This window comes from Perca fluviatilis, chromosome 5 (assembly GCF_010015445.1).
Source record: "Perca fluviatilis chromosome 5, GENO_Pfluv_1.0, whole genome shotgun sequence".
Classification (NCBI taxonomy): domain Eukaryota; kingdom Metazoa; phylum Chordata; class Actinopteri; order Perciformes; family Percidae; genus Perca; species Perca fluviatilis.
This window is the reverse complement of record NC_053116.1, coordinates 2117788-2135188: the sequence shown is the minus strand read 5'-3', so window position 1 is coordinate 2135188 and position 17401 is coordinate 2117788.

Below are 17401 nucleotides of genomic sequence, written 5' to 3'. Positions count from 1 at the left end.
ATGAACTGCGCCTCGCCTGTAAAGTAGACGAGAGCAGGCGGCAGCGCGGGGGGCGCTCTCAAGTCGGACAGTTTTCCAGCTGACTCCAGCAGCCTTCAGGCTGAACAGGAAGTGACACAAACACTGTGGTCCAGTCGGATCCGATTCCGGTTTAATAAAATGTTATCAGACCCATATATCAGCTCCTACACAGTCTCCAGTTGGTTTTATTATGACAGAGTAGCTGTCAAATGCTACATGCGATCTGTTGCTGATTTTAACAACAGACTGTAGATGATCCGTAATCTGAACAGATTCAGTCTCTCTGACTTCTAAACATCACTATCAGCCTCACAACATGTGTTCTGTAAGGAATAAGCTTTTAAATCAGACAAATAGCAGTTAAAATCCCTCCGATTCAAAATCAATAAAAAGTTTATATAAAACGTCATCATGTTGAGTCGATTCTGAACCAATCAGCTGAGAGGCCGGCGTTTCCCAGCATGCCCTGGGTCCACCTGCGTCCGCCTGGCTCTTGCAGTTGGTGAAAAGCAACTGCGCTGCCTGCGTCTCAGAACTGCGGCCGCCTTGGTCTCGTGAGATTATCGTTGCCCACGTGTGCATGACGTCAGAGCAAGTCGGGATCAAGTCGGACACAAATCTAACCGGCATGCATTGGGCGCCGATCGCCGGTGATCGATTCTGCGCAGATCTGGCTCATCTCGAACCATACCCGTCGCTATGGGCGGGCCATAGGGGGCCGGGCCCGCCCCCAAAAATGCTTGTGCCCCCCCACTTGAGGCACAGATCTCTTAAAAAAATTACTTTAATTTTATATTATCATAGTTGCTAATTTTGTGTTGCATTAATGTTGCATTCTTTATCATTAAAACATTATAAATATAAATAAACAATGGTGTGATTTTTGTTTGATTGATGGGAATCTACACTGCAACAGCCTATCACGGCCTTACTAAAAAGAAAGTTAGGCTACGACGTGACGTAGCCTACGTCAGTGTAGCTGCTCAACAGTTACCGCACATTTTTGAAAGCTGGATGAGTTTTCGCCGGCTTACTCGCTTCAGTTCGTCATGGATATCCGTAAGTGGTTGAAAAGCCCACCAACATTCTCCTCTGCCAAATTGGATACGGCACCGACGCCTCCTGATGTTGTCGTTGGAGAAGGAGCCCCTGGACGACAGTCTGAGCCTGATGCTAGTAGCTCCGTGGAGCCCGACCCTGGGCCTGGCAGGACCTGCAGGTCAAGTGCAACTGTGACTGGGGCAGCATTTGGGCCACAACTAACTGTTGAATCAGGGGGTGTGACGGAGAAACCCAAACAGGTTGTGTTGAGGAAATATCCAGTCAAAATGTTTGGTTAAAAAAAAAAACGTAGCTGTAGCTGGTATTTGAACAGGGACTGGCTTGCGTAGGCTACTCGGTGGAAAAGGACTCTGCATTTTGTTATGCCTGCAGGAAATTCACATCTGTATCATCGGACGCGACCTTCTTCATTAAGGGGTTTAAGATTTACAGACAAGGGCTTAAATAAGCATGCAGCTTCAAATGACAGGAGGGACTGGAGAGAGGACATGCTGCCTCCACTCAAAGTACCGGTAGGTTCAAAGTCTCTGTGTGTGTGTGTGTGTGTGTGTGTGTGTGTGTGTGTGTGTGCGTGCGTGCGTGCGTGTCTCATGGCACATGCATAGCAATGCATATTCTTCTATTGACTGCTTTAAAATGCAATGTTTGAGAGATGCTTCTGGTGTTACATCTAATATGTTGTATAGTCACGTGTTTTATGGATATTCATAACATTGCTTCTATGTAATGTGTTGTAGGCTATATAGGCTACCTGGTCATATTGCTGTTGGTTATGTTTAACGTGATGATTACGTGCGAATAGTATAACAAGAGTATATGATTATTATACATATACGTACTGTACGCCAATAATAATTGTGCCCCTCCATGTATTTCATGTGCCCCCCTTAAGACTGAGGTCTAGCAACGGGTCTGTCTCGAACGAGCCTATTATATTGTTTTTAGATCTTTTTTTTTTTGGAGGTGGCTGCGATGTGGTGCTTCTTGACAAACATTTTCGCCGCAGTGGATCTGGGAAACTATTCTATAATCGCCAGTAATATGTTTGTGATTGTGTGACGAATCTGGTGACAGAGGCGGACCACATCGGCAGCTGTTAGGTAAACACAACATAAGGAAACCAGTTAGGGTGGAAACCAGTAGGGCTAGAACACCGGAACACCGGGATCCTCCAACAACAACAAGAGGAATATGTGTGTAGACGCTTTAAACCCGGAAACCGTTCACAGCTGCTTTCAGGAATAATCTCAACAGAAACGACTCAACGAGTCTTCTGATGGAAACACGTTAGCTTCAGAGCTAGCCGCATGCGGCTAACGTTAGCTTAGCGTGATTATGAGAGCAGTTAGATTGTCAGACTAACCTTCTCCCCGCAGCTTGGTCTCCTCCGTGTGTTCCCGGTGTCGCTCCATCTCTGATGAACAGACTAAGAAACGCTGTTCGGGATTCCCTGATCTGGAATCAGCTAACGGCTTCTCTCCTCACTGCTCCCGCTGCTCAGCACGGGCAAACAACAACAAACACCACTTCCGGGGGGACCGCTGTCAAAATAAAAGCCTTCTTTATTCTCTTCATTTCTTCGTGAGGATATATTTTGTTACATTTAGGCATCTTGCATAACTGTTGTTAAATATTGAATTATAAAGTTAATTTGTAAAAACTGAGGGAATGGTTTATATTAATATGATTTATGTAGTTTTTATACATTTTATGTAGTGATGGCGAACTGAAGCTTTCTGAACCAGTGAAGCTTTCAATCCAATTGTATCGAAAAAAGGTTCAATACTCAAAGCTTCAGTACTCTATGAGGACATCTAGGGGTGAACGGAAGAATAGCACTGTGTCACAAACTGTTTCACAGATGCTCCTGGGACGCGTTGTTATGTCCCAGTGTATTGTTTGTTAATTGTATAAATAAAAATATGAGATCATGACAAAAATAAAACAGTTTCACAGATATTAGGCATGAATGTCTACATTTTGATTTATTCATGAATAAATAAATAATGACATAAATAGCTAAGCCTATTTGTGACCTTGCATCAATGAAATGTCATTGCCTTCTCCATAAAATAAAACTATAAAGTTAGGAGTTTGGTTGTGAACGTTTCTTGTGTTTGTAAACAAATACATACATTTTGGAGGGAAATTAATGCAGAACAGACATTGTACACACGTTTCTGTGATTATATTAACATGAATTTCAAAACTCCGCACCAAGATTATTTATTATTTTTATTCAGAAACTCAATTGTCTGTCTTGTAAACCCGAAAATACAAATAAAAAAATCCTTAAAATCATGAACTCAGGTGACGACGGGAGCTGGCTGCAGGATGACTCAATTAAAAACCACCATGAACAGTTTTTAATGTTCAATCAGACTAGAACTACTCCAGAGTCTGCTCTTGAGACTTTGATCTAATTTTCGGGACACCAGAATTCGGGACACCTGCTTGGATTTCAGAATCAGAATCAGAATCAGAAAGGGTTTTTATTGCCAAGTACGTTTTTTAACACATTCAAGGAATTTGTTTTGGTGTTGTTGGTGCACATCACACATTATCTAAATGTAATATTAAACAATATAAGTATAGGTATAAACAATATAAGTATAAGTATATGTACACATATACTGTCCCAAATTTTTCGGGACATCTAGTCACCCTATTTGGGACAGTGATGGTGCTTATGGACAATAACAGTGCTCGTGGACAGGTCAGGGGGATATTATTGTGCTTGGTGACAAATGTGTGTGGGACTAGACATCAAATGTCATTTTTATTCAGAAACATAATTATTTCCACTGTTCCAGGGCTGAGCCTATTTCTTTTCTTACCTGCAATAAACTCTCTACTCACTATAAACTTTCTATGAACTCTCTACTTGCTATAATAATCTCTATAATAATCTCTCTATATTCACTAACTCTCCTGACTCTCCTACTGCAACAACCCACAAATTCGCGCCCTGTGTCGCACTATTTTTAAAGCTTTGAATTCAACTTCGAAGCGGTCACGTGGGTGTGTGTGAAACGAAGCTTTGCACGTCACTGGTCACGTGATTGTCTCAAAACGAATCAAGCTCCGATACAAAGCTTCATTCCAAATTGGTTCATTTCTTCGATACATGCCTCGAAGCAGGAGGTTCACGGGTAACGTCACTAATTTTATGTATCTATTTAATATATTGGAGACAATATCCAGATACTAGACAGGATTGTGTTATTGATTATGCTACTGCCTTATGAACCCTCGACACACACACACACACGCGCACACACACACGCACACACATACAAACACGCACAAACACACCACGCACACATGCACACACACACGCACACAAACACACACGCACAAGCACGCATACATACACACGCGTGCGCACACACACGTGCACACATATACATGCACGCACCCATGCACACAGTACTGGAGTAAATGTACTTAGTTACATTCCACCACTGGACAGAACACACATTGTGTGCTAAGAATGTCATAAAGTAAACACGGAAGAGGAACAAACGTGATCCTTCACTGTTACAGTTTTTTACGATCACTTTGCTACTAATTCCAGAACCTTGATGTCATTTTTCAAAACTCTAGACACAAAACTCAAAACGATCATCACTTGTAACACAGGCTGTCCAATGTTCAAAACACTGCATTGTGCATTCATATCTTTAAATAAATCTTGCACATGCACAATCACTGGTTCAAAAGACAAAGTGATTGTGAAATACCATTGAAACGTTACTTTAGATCACCCACACACAAGCTACCCATAGTTTCACTGTGTCATTGTTCGTACAATCATTAAATATTGTAGTACAAAATAAGTGATACCTGTTTCGTTATGGTACTAGATGTAAATACATCCCTGTAAAAGTACTGCAGTAGTAGAGAGAAAACTACAGACACAGTGGATTCATTGACCATAACCTGAAATGTATTGATGAAAAACAATACAGTATCACAACATAGGTTTATTTGAATGAAAGCGAAATAATTAGCTACAAAATAGAAAAGACAGTACTGTAAAACATCAAATGCAGTGTTCCTCAACTTGCTTGTACTGTAAAAAGCTAAACAAAGAAGTGATTACTGTACTTCTACATATTCATCAACTCTGTCTTGTGGATTTGGCCACAGGTTCTCATCTACATCGCAATTAGCCAAACATCTTGGAAAAAACCTTCGGGCATGGCGAACAATGTGGTACTAGTATATATGTATATGTATATATACAGTACAGTATATATATATATATATATATATCCAAGGGCCTGCATGCATACAGTGCAGTACTGTCAATACTGTAAATAGTCTCAAACGTAGTACATGGGACCATAGAAACAGTGTCTGATAAACAGTAGTACATTACAGTAAAGAAGGATGATGAAATATTACATCCATAGATCATGTAGTCTAATTGCTTCATGCTCCACGCTAATTGGTGACAATAAATCTCGTTATCTTGAAACTTTCATGATCTAAACATGTAATATTGTTTGTCTGTTTCCGTACAACTATTAAAAGTAATGCAACAGTTACTTATCATTTTGACCAGTTGTATCAATTGATAGTTAGATCATTGTAATGAAATGAATAGACAATCATCGGAAATGTAATGTATGAATTACTTTTTGAAATAGTAGTACTTTGATGTTAAGTTGTGTCATATTGAACAGCTGATCTTTGTTAAATGAACATATGATCTTAGGTTTATGTGTATTGTATCCAAGCAATTGAAAAAAGTGTTAGAGTTTTGATAAATTAGCATTTTGATCATTGGTTGTGAGTTTTGTGTCTAGAGTTTTGAAAAACGACATCAAGGTTCTGAAATTAGTGCCAAAGTGATTGTAAAAAACTGTAAAGAATAGAAAAGAAATAAATGATCTAAAAAGATGTATTGGTCTCTGAGCAGTCTGCCGTTATTAGAACCATTATAGAAACACGTGTATAGGACTTTATATATTACCCTTCATCACTGACTTCATTATAGAAACACGTGTATAGGACTTTATATATTACCCTTCATCACTGACTTCATTTAAAACACATTGAAAACTTTATCAGCCTTTTCTAATTATCTCAACAACTGCCGTAATATATTCACCAAAATTCTAACAACAATATGAATAGCTGTCTTCATACAGCAATATAACAGCACAGACCACACATGAAAAATGTTTAAAATAATAACAGTATTAAACTGAACAGCAACATGTACCTGTAGTATTTTAATGCAGGCTAATGACAATAATAACAATAAGGTAAACCACTGCTGAGTGAACAGAAAAGGCTGTTAGCATGGAATAAATCTCCATGGTAACTTAGGTTCCTCTGCTTTCCTGAAACCGAGTCAAGATTTAAGTCATCCAGGATAACTGGGAAATCCTGGCTTAATCTGCTGTCTATCTTTTGTGACACACAGAAACATAAAAATGATCTTGTCTTCTATCCGGATATTGTTGCAAAATATATTCAACTCAAGTAATACATCAAATGTAGGATTAATGAGTATCACACTAAAGGCTATAAACATATCTAAATATATATATTTTTAAAGTTTTTCTAATAATCTTTACTGTTTGTAACAGTGGATTGCATTAGATTCAACTTTACTGTCATTGTGCAGAGTACAAGTACAAAGACAATGAAATGCAGTTTGCAAAAAAAGCAGAAAAGTGCAATATGATAAACAAAGTATAGACAGGTATAGACAGGTGGTGCATAGACAGGACAAGAAATATAGTGCAGTGTAGACAGTAGTATACAGTTGGTTTACAGAAGGTGGTTTAGAGTAATATAAATTAAATATAAATATGTGTAATGTATTAGCAGTTACCTTATAAGAGCAGAATAAATATGGCTATGTAATATGAATAGTGTATGAACAACATGTACAGATATGTGCAATGTAGTAGCAGTAACATAATAGTAAGAATAATATAGATGTATGCAGTGTATTTACAGAATATATTATAAGAAAAACTGAAAAAATATGGATATTCAGTATGAACCATATAGACAGATATGTAAACCAGTAAAACAACGTTCTTAAAGGTAACAAAATATATCCTCATGAAAGAAATCAAAACAAAAAAGTGAAACTAGAAGAACGGGGCTTTTTTTTGACAGCGGTAAAAACCCTTTCTGATTCTGATTCTGATTCTGAAATCCAAGCAGGTGTCCCGAATTCTGGTGTCCCGAAAATTAGATCAAAGTCTCAAGAGCAGACTCTGGAGTAGTTCTAGTCTGATTGAACATTAAAAACTGTTCATGGTGGTTTTTAATTGAGTCATCCTGCAGCCAGCTCCCGTCGTCACCTGAGTTCATGATTTTAAGGATTTTTTTATTTGTATTTTCGGGTTTACAAGACAGACAATTGAGTTTCTGAATAAAAATAATAAATAATCTTGGTGCGGAGTTTTGAAATTCATGTTAATATAATCACAGAAACGTGTGTACAATGTCTGTTCTGCATTAATTTCCCTCCAAAATGTATGTATTTGTTTACAAACACAAGAAACGTTCACAACCAAACTCCTAACTTTATAGTTTTATTTTATGGAGAAGGCAATGACATTTCATTGATGCAAGGTCACAAATAGGCTTAGCTATTTATGTCATTATTTATTTATTCATGAATAAATCAAAATGTAGACATTCATGCCTAATATCTGTGAAACTGTTTTATTTTTGTCATGATCTCATATTTTTATTTATACAATTAACAAACAATACACTGGGACATAACAACGCGTCCCAGGAGCATCTGTGAAACAGTTTGTGACACAGTGCTATTCTTCCGTTCACCCCTAGATGTCCTCATAGAGTACTGAAGCTTTGAGTATTGAACCTTTTTTCGATACAATTGGATTGAAAGCTTCACTGGTTCAGAAAGCTTCAGTTCGCCATCACTACATAAAATGTATAAAAACTACATAAATCATATTAATATAAACCATTCCCTCAGTTTTTACAAATTAACTTTATAATTCAATATTTAACAACAGTTATGCAAGATGCCTAAATGTAACAAAATATATCCTCACGAAGAAATGAAGAGAATAAAGAAGGCTTTTATTTTGACAGCGGTCCCCCCGGAAGTGGTGTTTGTTGTTGTTTGCCCGTGCTGAGCAGCGGGAGCAGTGAGGAGAGAAGCCGTTAGCTGATTCCAGATCAGGGAATCCCGAACAGCGTTTCTTAGTCTGTTCATCAGAGATGGAGCGACACCGGGAACACACGGAGGAGACCAAGCTGCGGGGAGAAGGTTAGTCTGACAATCTAACTGCTCTCATAATCACGCTAAGCTAACGTTAGCCTGTTAGCCGCATGCAGCTAGCTCCTGAAGCTAATGTGTTTTTATATCAGCGTGCTAACTTTATCCTCCAGTCCGCTGTCCTAGATTCACTTCTGGAAGAAGTATTCAGACCCTTTACTGCAGTTAAAGTACTAATACCAGTGTAATGAAAAGAAAAGACTCAAGTAAAGTACAAGTACCTCAACATTTGGACTGACGTACAAGTACTGGAGTAAATGTACTTAGTTACATTCCAGCGCTGCCTACATTATAACCATACCTCGGTGAAGACAGTTTAATATTTGACATTCGTCGGTTTTCGCGGATGTTACCTTCAATAGCTCCGTGTCAATACTTCCATTTCCCCCAGTTCCTGGGTATGTTGCAGAGCTTATTTAGACAGACGTTTCACACTCATTTTTAACTCAAAATCACAAAAAATATCGACACAGTTTAGAGCGCAAAGAACTGAATGTCTGTCCAACCCGCCCGTCACAATATGCGTACTTAGGGACCGTTGTAAAATTGCAACTCCACTCATTTTAATCTTCATTAACTTTTTTGTTTTACAACATAGACATCTCAAACCACTTCCATTATAGAGAGGGAGAGCCATTAAACATGTCACAGTTGTGAATTAGTAAAAATAAATAAATGTAAATAAACATGTAGGCTATAGTTACCAATAAATATGGTAGTTTCAACCGTTTTCTAATTAATGAATATATTGACATTAAACCACCTGTAATATGTCTCAGTCATCCTCCCAGAACTTTCACAGCTGTTAGTTTGTGAAAAAGTCTTTAGCAAATCCCGTAGCATCCTCATCAGTGACCTGTAGTCTATAAATGCATATTTAAAGCTTTTCAATGCAATGGCTTGCTCAATTTTGAATAAAATCATATCAAATCACCTATATTGTGTCCCAGACAGCTTATCACAACTTTCACAGCTATTAGTTTGTGAAAAAGTCTTTAGCAAATCCCGTAGCATCCTCATTAGTCACCTATAGTCTCTAAAATTCATATTTAAAGCTTTTCAATTCAATGGGTTGCTCATTAATGAAGCTAATCACATCAACCCACCTGTAATATGTCTCAGACATCTTATCACAACTTTCACAGCTGTTAGTTTGTCAAAAAGTCTTTAGCAAATCCTTTAGCATCCTCATCAGTGACCTATTGTCTCTAAAATGCATATTTAAAGCTTTTCAATTCAATGGTTTTCTCATTTATTAAGGTTTTGCATCAAACCACCTGTAAAATGTCTCAGACATCCTTTTACAATTTTCACAACCTCAAGTTTGTGAAGGTCTTTAGCAGATCCCTTAGCATCCGCATAACTGACATGTTGTCTATAAAATGCATATATAAAGATTATTATTTTAATAGGTTTCTCATTTATGAATGTATTCACATCAAACCACCTGTAATATGTCTTGACATCTTTTCACAACTTTCACAGCTGTTAAAATCAAATTCATCAGTATTCATTATTAAAAATCAATAATAAATCTATCACTTAGTCAGGGTGGGTGTTTGCGGCCTCGCTGCTCTGGGTTTTGTCCGGTCGGCGGGTGAGTCCTAGGGGCTGAGTGCATTTGTTGGCCCCCTGGAGTGGGGGGCTGTCACTGCTGTCGTGGGGTTGCTGCTGTCCCTTTCCTTTGGCGGGTGGCAGCGGTGTGTGGTGTGCTGCTTCGCTGCTGGGTAGGGAGGGCCGCGGGGGGTTGGAGGTGGCGGGCTTCTGGCCTGGGCTGGGTGAACTTGCCTCCTGGGTGCGGCAGGGCTGCAGGTATGGGGGCCGTGTGGCAGCTCGGTCCCTTGGGGCGGGGGGAGGGGCGGCTGTTGCCTGCCGCAATGGCCCGGTGGTGCGCGCTGGCATGCTTGCGGACTGTGTGGGGTATGGGGTTGGGTGCCGGGGTGCGGTGACGGTGGTGGCGGGGCCGAATAGGGGCGGGGGTTTCATTTCCTTGTTTTGGTGACTGGGGCATCGATGCGCGGGGTGCTGCGTTGCCGTTGGCTGGTGGCTGGATTGGATGCAGTGGTTGGGGTGCTGGCAGCTGTGGAGTGTGGCTGTGTTTCCCTGTGGGGGATTCCGGCACTGGGACGTGGTAGTCAGCGCTAGGGCTGGGCGATAAAACGATAACGATATGTATCGCGATAGACACGTAATCAATATCAATAGAAAATGCGTTCGATAAAACGTTCGATAACTTGTTTTTCTTCTTCGGAAGAAACCAGAAGTTGCAAAGCAAGTTTGGTTGCATGAACAAAGGCACTCACTCTCTGGTAACCTAGCAACGTAGGGAGTGACACTCTAACAGCCAATCATGTAACAGTATCAAGTTTGGTTGCGCCACATCGCTGTCTCGTGTTGGATTCTACCATTCTACAATAACAGAACCGGCGGCGTGTAGCGATAAGTGGAAAGTGAGTGCCGCAGCGAGCGAGGAAATTGTTGATAAAACAGGAAAAGTCAGTATGGCAGTTTTGGGGATTTTATAAGTCCGACCGTCGTCCCCACCAACACTACCACAAACTTGTTTTACCACTTTAGCCGCGCTCACACTTTGGAGCACAGCCGTATTCGCCAGCAACGTCCAACATCTGCAGCTGCTACACCGCACAAGCAGCAGACCGCCAGGGAGAAGTACTCTGCATCAGCGCCTTACTAAACGCTACAAAGAAATAACGGAGGCAGACGTGCTGAGCACTGTCCAGAAGCCAGGTTACCAACCTAGCACTAAACCTGCAGAAAATTGTTCTTCTCAGGTTTCAGGTTTCTCTATGTTTAGTTTTCACACTTTGCACCATTTTATTACACCTTATTAAGCAATTCTTACTTATTCTTTCTTCACTGTGATTTTAGACTTATGTTTACATTTTAATTATTTGAGTGATTTCCATGGTTGTGTTGACATTTCTGCTTTTATAACTGAGGGGATTATAATCAGAGGAAGGTTAAGTTTAAAATAAAAATGTTTAAATTTAATATATTTTTCTCCTGGTCCTTATTTTAAATAGGTCATAAAAAATATCGATAATTATCGATATCGACCGATATGAAACACTTATATCGTGATACAGTTTTCAGCCATATCGCCCAGCCCTACAGTTTATTGCTGAACACAGAATTTAATATTCTGATGGGGCGTGGCCTCAGTACACAAGGAGGCCCTCTGGTAAGGTTGTCTTGTCCCAAAAGCACAACAGGTTAGCCTCTTTGGTGTGCTGTGCATTTTAATAATAATAATAATAAATTGAATTTATATAGCGCTTTTCATGGACTCAAAGTCGCTTTACAGGGCAGGGTAGATTATAAAAACATAAAACAAGTAGAACAAAACAAAACAAGTAGAACAAAACAAAATTCAGATGAGAAAGGGAGGGGGGCAGGGGGGTGGGCTATGGGTAGGCAGAGTTGAAGAGATGGGTCTTGAGGCGGGACTGGAAGATGGTGAGGGACTCAGAGGTGCGGATCTCTTGGGGGAGGGAGTTCCAGAGCCTGGGAGCTGCTCTGGAGAAGGCTCTGTCCCCAAAACTGCGGAGTTTGGACTTTTGGATGGAGAGGAGACCGGCTGAGGTGGATCTGAGGGACCGTGAGGGTTGGTAGGGGGAGAGGAGGTCAGTGAGGTATGAGGGGGCCAGATGGTGGAGGGCTTTGTAGGTGAGGACCAGGATTTTGTAGGTGATCCTTTGGGAAATAGGAAGCCAGTGGAGTTGTTTTAGGACAGGAGTGATGTGGTGCCAGGATTTGGAGCGGGTAATGAGGCGGGCGGCTGAGTTCTGGACCAGTTGGAGTCGGTTGATGTTGGTAGAGCTGATGCCAAGGAGAAGTGAGTTGCAGTAGTCCAGTCGGGAGGAGATGAAGGCGTGAATGAGTCTTTCAGCAGCGGGGGGTGTGAGAGAGGGTCTGATTTTGGCAATGTTGCGGAGGTGAAAGAAGGAGGTTTTAATGACTTGACGGATGTGAGGCTCAAGGGAGAGGGTGGAATCAAAGATCACGCCAAGGTTGCGGGCCTGGGGAGATGGGGAGACAATGGTGCCGTCGATGGTGAGAGTGGGGTTATTGGTTTTGCTAAGTGTGGATTTGGAGCCAATTAGAAGGAATTCTGTTTTGTCGCTGTTGAGTTTGAGGAAGTTGTGTTGCATCCAGGTTTTAATAGCTGACAGACAGGAGTTGATGTGGGAGAGGGGAGGATTGTGGGGGGATTTGGTGCTGAGGTAGATCTGGGTGTCATCAGCATAGCAGTGGAAGTCCAGGTTGAAGTGGCGGAGTATCTGACCAAGAGGGAGGATGTAGATGATGAAGAGGAGGGGGCCAAGTACGGAGCCTTGGGGAACACCTTGAGTGACTGTGGCTGTGGCAGAGGTGTGGTTGTGGAGAGAGATGAAATGGGATCTGTTGGCTAGGTAGGACTGGAGCCAGCTGAGTGCAGTACCTTCCCGTACAAGGTCTTTGAGTCTGGTGAGCAGGATGTTATGGCTCACAGTATCGAAGGCTGCACTCAGGTCGAGGAGGATGAGGATGTTGAGGGAACCGGTGTCAGCAGAAGTGAGGAGGTCGTTGAGGACTTTTAGGAGAGCGGTTTCTGTGCTGTGTAGGGGGCGAAAACCAGATTGGAGAGGTTCGAATAGGTTATTGGCATGAAGATGGGTTTGTAGTTGTGAGGCGACTATGCGTTCCAGGGTTTTAGACAGAAAGGGGAGGTTTGATATTGGGCGGTAGTTGTTGAGAGAGGAGGGATGCAGACCAGGTTTTTAAGGATTGGGGTGACAGCAGCAGTTTTGAAAGCAGAGGGGACAGTTCCAAGGGACAGTGAGGAGTTGAAGAGGTTAGTGAGGTAGGGGCATAGGACCGGGAGGCAGGACTTCAGGAGTGGAGTAGGGAGGGGGTCAAGGGAGCAGGTAGTGGGTTTGGAAGAGCTGATGAGTTTGGAGATTTCAGGAGGAGTGACTGGGTCAAACTGGGAGAGGAGAAAGTGTGGAGGAGGGGTCGGGAGGTCTGGAGGGATGGGGAGAGGGGGTCCAAGGTAGGTGCTGGAGTAGATCCTGGGAGGTCAGATACAGGGGATAGAGATGGAATGCGTTGCAGAGATCCGGAGTAGAGGTAAGGAGGCTGTTGGTCCGAGGCTTGATGAGGTTGTTCATTGTGGAGAAGAGGGTTCTGGGGTTTTGGCAGGGGTCGGTGAGGATGGTGGAGAGGTAGGCAGATTTGGCAGCAATGAGGGCATCTTTGTAGGCGGTGAGATGGGATTTATAGGCTTCATGATGGACTGTGAGGGATGATTTCTTTGTCAGACGTTCAAGTTGGCGGCCAGTTTGTTTCATTTTCCGGAGTGCAGGTGTGTACCAGGGTGAAGAGGTGTTAAATGTCGCGTTTTGTTTTGAGGGGGCCAGGGTGTTGAGGGGAGGTAGACAAGGTGGAGTTGAGGTGGTCTGTGAGGTCATCAGGTGAGGTGAGGTTGGAGTTCAGGTGGAGAGTGGTGGAGAGCAGGTCAGAGATGTGGTGGGGATTGATAGATTTGGAGGTTGGGGAAGGTGATTTCCCTGAGGAGGCGGGGTGGGGTTGGAGAAGGGATGGTGAACCGTATCAGTTTGTGATCAGAGAGGGGAAAGAGGCATGGATGGAGGTCGAGCACCGGTTGGTTGGTGGAGCAGACCAGGTCGAGGATGTGTCCTTTTTCATGGGTGGGGAATGTGACATGTTGGGTGAGAGAGAAGTTATCCAGTAAAATGGTGAATTCTGATGAGAGCTTGCAGGTGGGGGAGTCCATGTGGATGTTTAAGTCACCGAGTAGCAGCAGACGTGGAGAGAGAGATGAGGCTAGTGTGAGGAGTTCAGTAAAATCAGAGAGGAAGGAGGGATTTGGTTTAGGTGGCCGGTAAATGAGGATGACTGTCATGGAGGAAAGCGCTTTGAAGGCGAGATATTCAAATGATGATACTGAGGGGAGGGTGAGTTCTGTGATCCGGAAGTTTTGATTGAAAATAACGGCGAGGCCACCTCCATGGCGGGAGGGGCGGGGTTTGCCGATGTAGTTGTAGCCAGGGGGGGATGCTTGGTTGAGGGAGAAGAAGTTGTTGGGTTGTTGCCAGGTTTCGGTGAGCAGAATGAAGTCAAGAGTGTTGTCGAGGATTAGTTCATGGAGGGCAGGGGCTTTATTGTTGAGCGATCGGGTGTTGAGGAGGGCAAAGTTGGCATGGTGAGAGGGTGGTAGGATGGGGGCAGGCTGGAGAGATCTGAGGTTGTCCCGGTTAGCAGTGCGTGTGGTCGGTGGGGTGTGGGGGTATTGCAGTTGAGGGGGGACAGTGAGCCGATTAGCAAATGATTGGAGAGTATGATTAAGTGTAAGTGAAGTGGGGAAAGCACTGTAGTCCGGTCCGGGTTTTCTGTGTAGCCTGACGGTGCGTTCAGCCCTATGTGAACCAGTGGGTGAAGCATTCTGATGACGTGGGACAGGTGCAACAGAGCATGCAGGTGACCAGATGGATGGAATGGATTGTCCGTGGTGGAAGAAAACAAACTTGCGGCGAGAGCCTCTGTGGATGTAACGGGGTCGACGTAGAAGTCCAAGCTGTCTGATGACTGGGATGCAGGATGGAATGGAGTAGTTGACGAGTTGGACCAGTTGCAGAGTTGAATATTTGATGATGCCGAGTGGAGGGACTGAGAGCTCCGTGATAGCGGTTAGCCGTGGGCTAGGAGCACAGAGGTGGATGAATGAGGTGAGTGCCAGAATGATCCACGGCATGACAGGAGGAGAGGAATGTCTAGTCTTGGTCGCGGCTCGCATCTGGTGGAGGTTGCCTGTGAGAAGGAGGTCAGCAATCGGGTTAGCCGCTGTAGCAGCTAGGATTAGCCGCCACGCGTTTGGTGAACGGGGGCAGCCAGCTAGCGGCTAACCGACGAGGCAAGAGTCCGGTCAAGGAGCCCAGCCGGCTTCGGGAACCAGCTGAGAGACTGTCCAAGGGTACAGAGGCTGTCCAGAGGTAGGGGGTACAGCAAACACACAAGAGAATAGCAGACGGAGAAGCGGCGAATAACCAGCGCCAGCGTCCTCTCACGTCAATAATGAGACAGGAAAAGAGGTTTGAGGTGATTAACAGACTTTGTAAATATTTTTTTACGTATTGTTTCAAGTCATTTTTGTTAATTTGATAATCTAAATATGCATTTTATGGACTATAGGTCACTGGAAAAAAAAAAAAATAAAAAAATTTTTTCACAAACTAACAGCGTAAAAGTTGTGATAAGATGTCAAAGTGGGGTAGGTGTGAGGCATTACAGGTGGTTTGATGTCAATATGTTCAGAAATGAGAAACGTGTTGAAATAATAACCTTTAAATATACATTAAATAGCCAACAGATCAGGGATATTGATAAGGTATTTTCAAAGTTTTTTTCCCCACAAACTAACAGCTGTGAAAGTTGTGAGAAGATGTCTTAAAAATATTACAGGTGGTTTGATGTTATTATATTCAAAAATGAGGAAGCCATTAGAATGAAAAGCTTTAAATATGCATTTATAGACTATAGGTCACTGATGAGGATGCTACGGGATAGGCTGTTCTCATTATGCACTTATACTGAAGTAATTTAAAATGGATATTTATTGTTTGTGTTTGAGATTTTAAGCAAATCTTCTGCCATTCCTCAGTTGAGATTACAGAATTTAAATCCTCACACCATGCCAGTCTCTTACTCTCTGAGGAAACTTTTGATCCATCCCCGATTATTGCATAGAAACTTGACGTCAATCCCCTCTTAGGGTGTTGATTTGTTGCTATTTCTTCTATGCAGCTAAGAGTAGGTAGATATAAAGATTTCTGTGTTAATGTTAATGTCTTTAATACTTTTAATTTAGCTGAATATAAATATGAATTGAGTGGTAGAGGGGATGTCATGCTTATTTCCAAACTCATCCAGGAACATGGCGTTTCCATGAGAACCAACAGGAGGCAGTTGTAAGTTGGGCAGCGCAATAATACCATTGGAGGTTTGGGAGTTTCAAGCCTCTATCATAGGGGAGATAAAGCAAAGATAAGTTTAAAATAATCTTTTTACGGCAACCCTCAATAGATATTCATCAGCTTACTTTAAGTAACAGTGACAGTAAACTAGGGTTGGGTAGGTATCCAAATTTTGATACCGTCAAACCTCCTCCCTATTTTACGCGGTATACGGTATTACCGTGACTAATTAAAAATTATGACGTAAGGCTCAGACGGCGTCACCAAGCTGTTGGCTTGTGCAACGTTCAGAAACTGAATACCAAACACTAATACTGAAACAATGTTAACATAACAACAACTTACAAAAAACTACTTTCTCCTCCACACTGTCACGTGATGACAACCACACATAATTACATAAATTATATTTTGTGGAGTGCAAGCGGGGCAGACGTGTGGACAAACTGCTGCCAGTTGGCGAGGAAAATCCTCTCTGCCTCCACAGCCAGCGCCCGATAGTCTCTGGAGGAAGCGAGGGGGGAGCAGGCCAGTGCGGTGCGCACGGGTGCTGGAAGCTGCCGCAGGAAAATGTGGGTGAAGAGGAATGAGGGATCCGCCGCGCCCAGCACAGCCAGCATCTTCTCCATTAACTTGGACGGCTTGCTGTCGCCAAGGCCGTTCAGGGACAGCAGGCGGTCTGCTTTCTCCAGCTCCGACAGTTCAAAAAGTTCCAACAGGAATGTTTTGAGTGCGTTGTACTTGCCGTTAGCCGGAGGAGCCTCTAACAGCGCCATAGCCCTGGCTGTTGTTGAGGCATCTAAGGCTGATACCACGTGGAAATACTTTGTAACGTCCTGTGTTATTCCTCTCAGCTGGAACTTGGCCTTGATGTGCTGAAACCACGGCCGTGGGTTGTGCTGCCAAAAGTCTGGTAATTTGATGGTGGTAGATAACACCGACATTAGCCACGCCGCTAGCAGCAGCATTTTCACCACCGTCGTTGTTTGACATAATTCAGCCGTTAACCCGGAACTTGTATATCATAACACCTCTC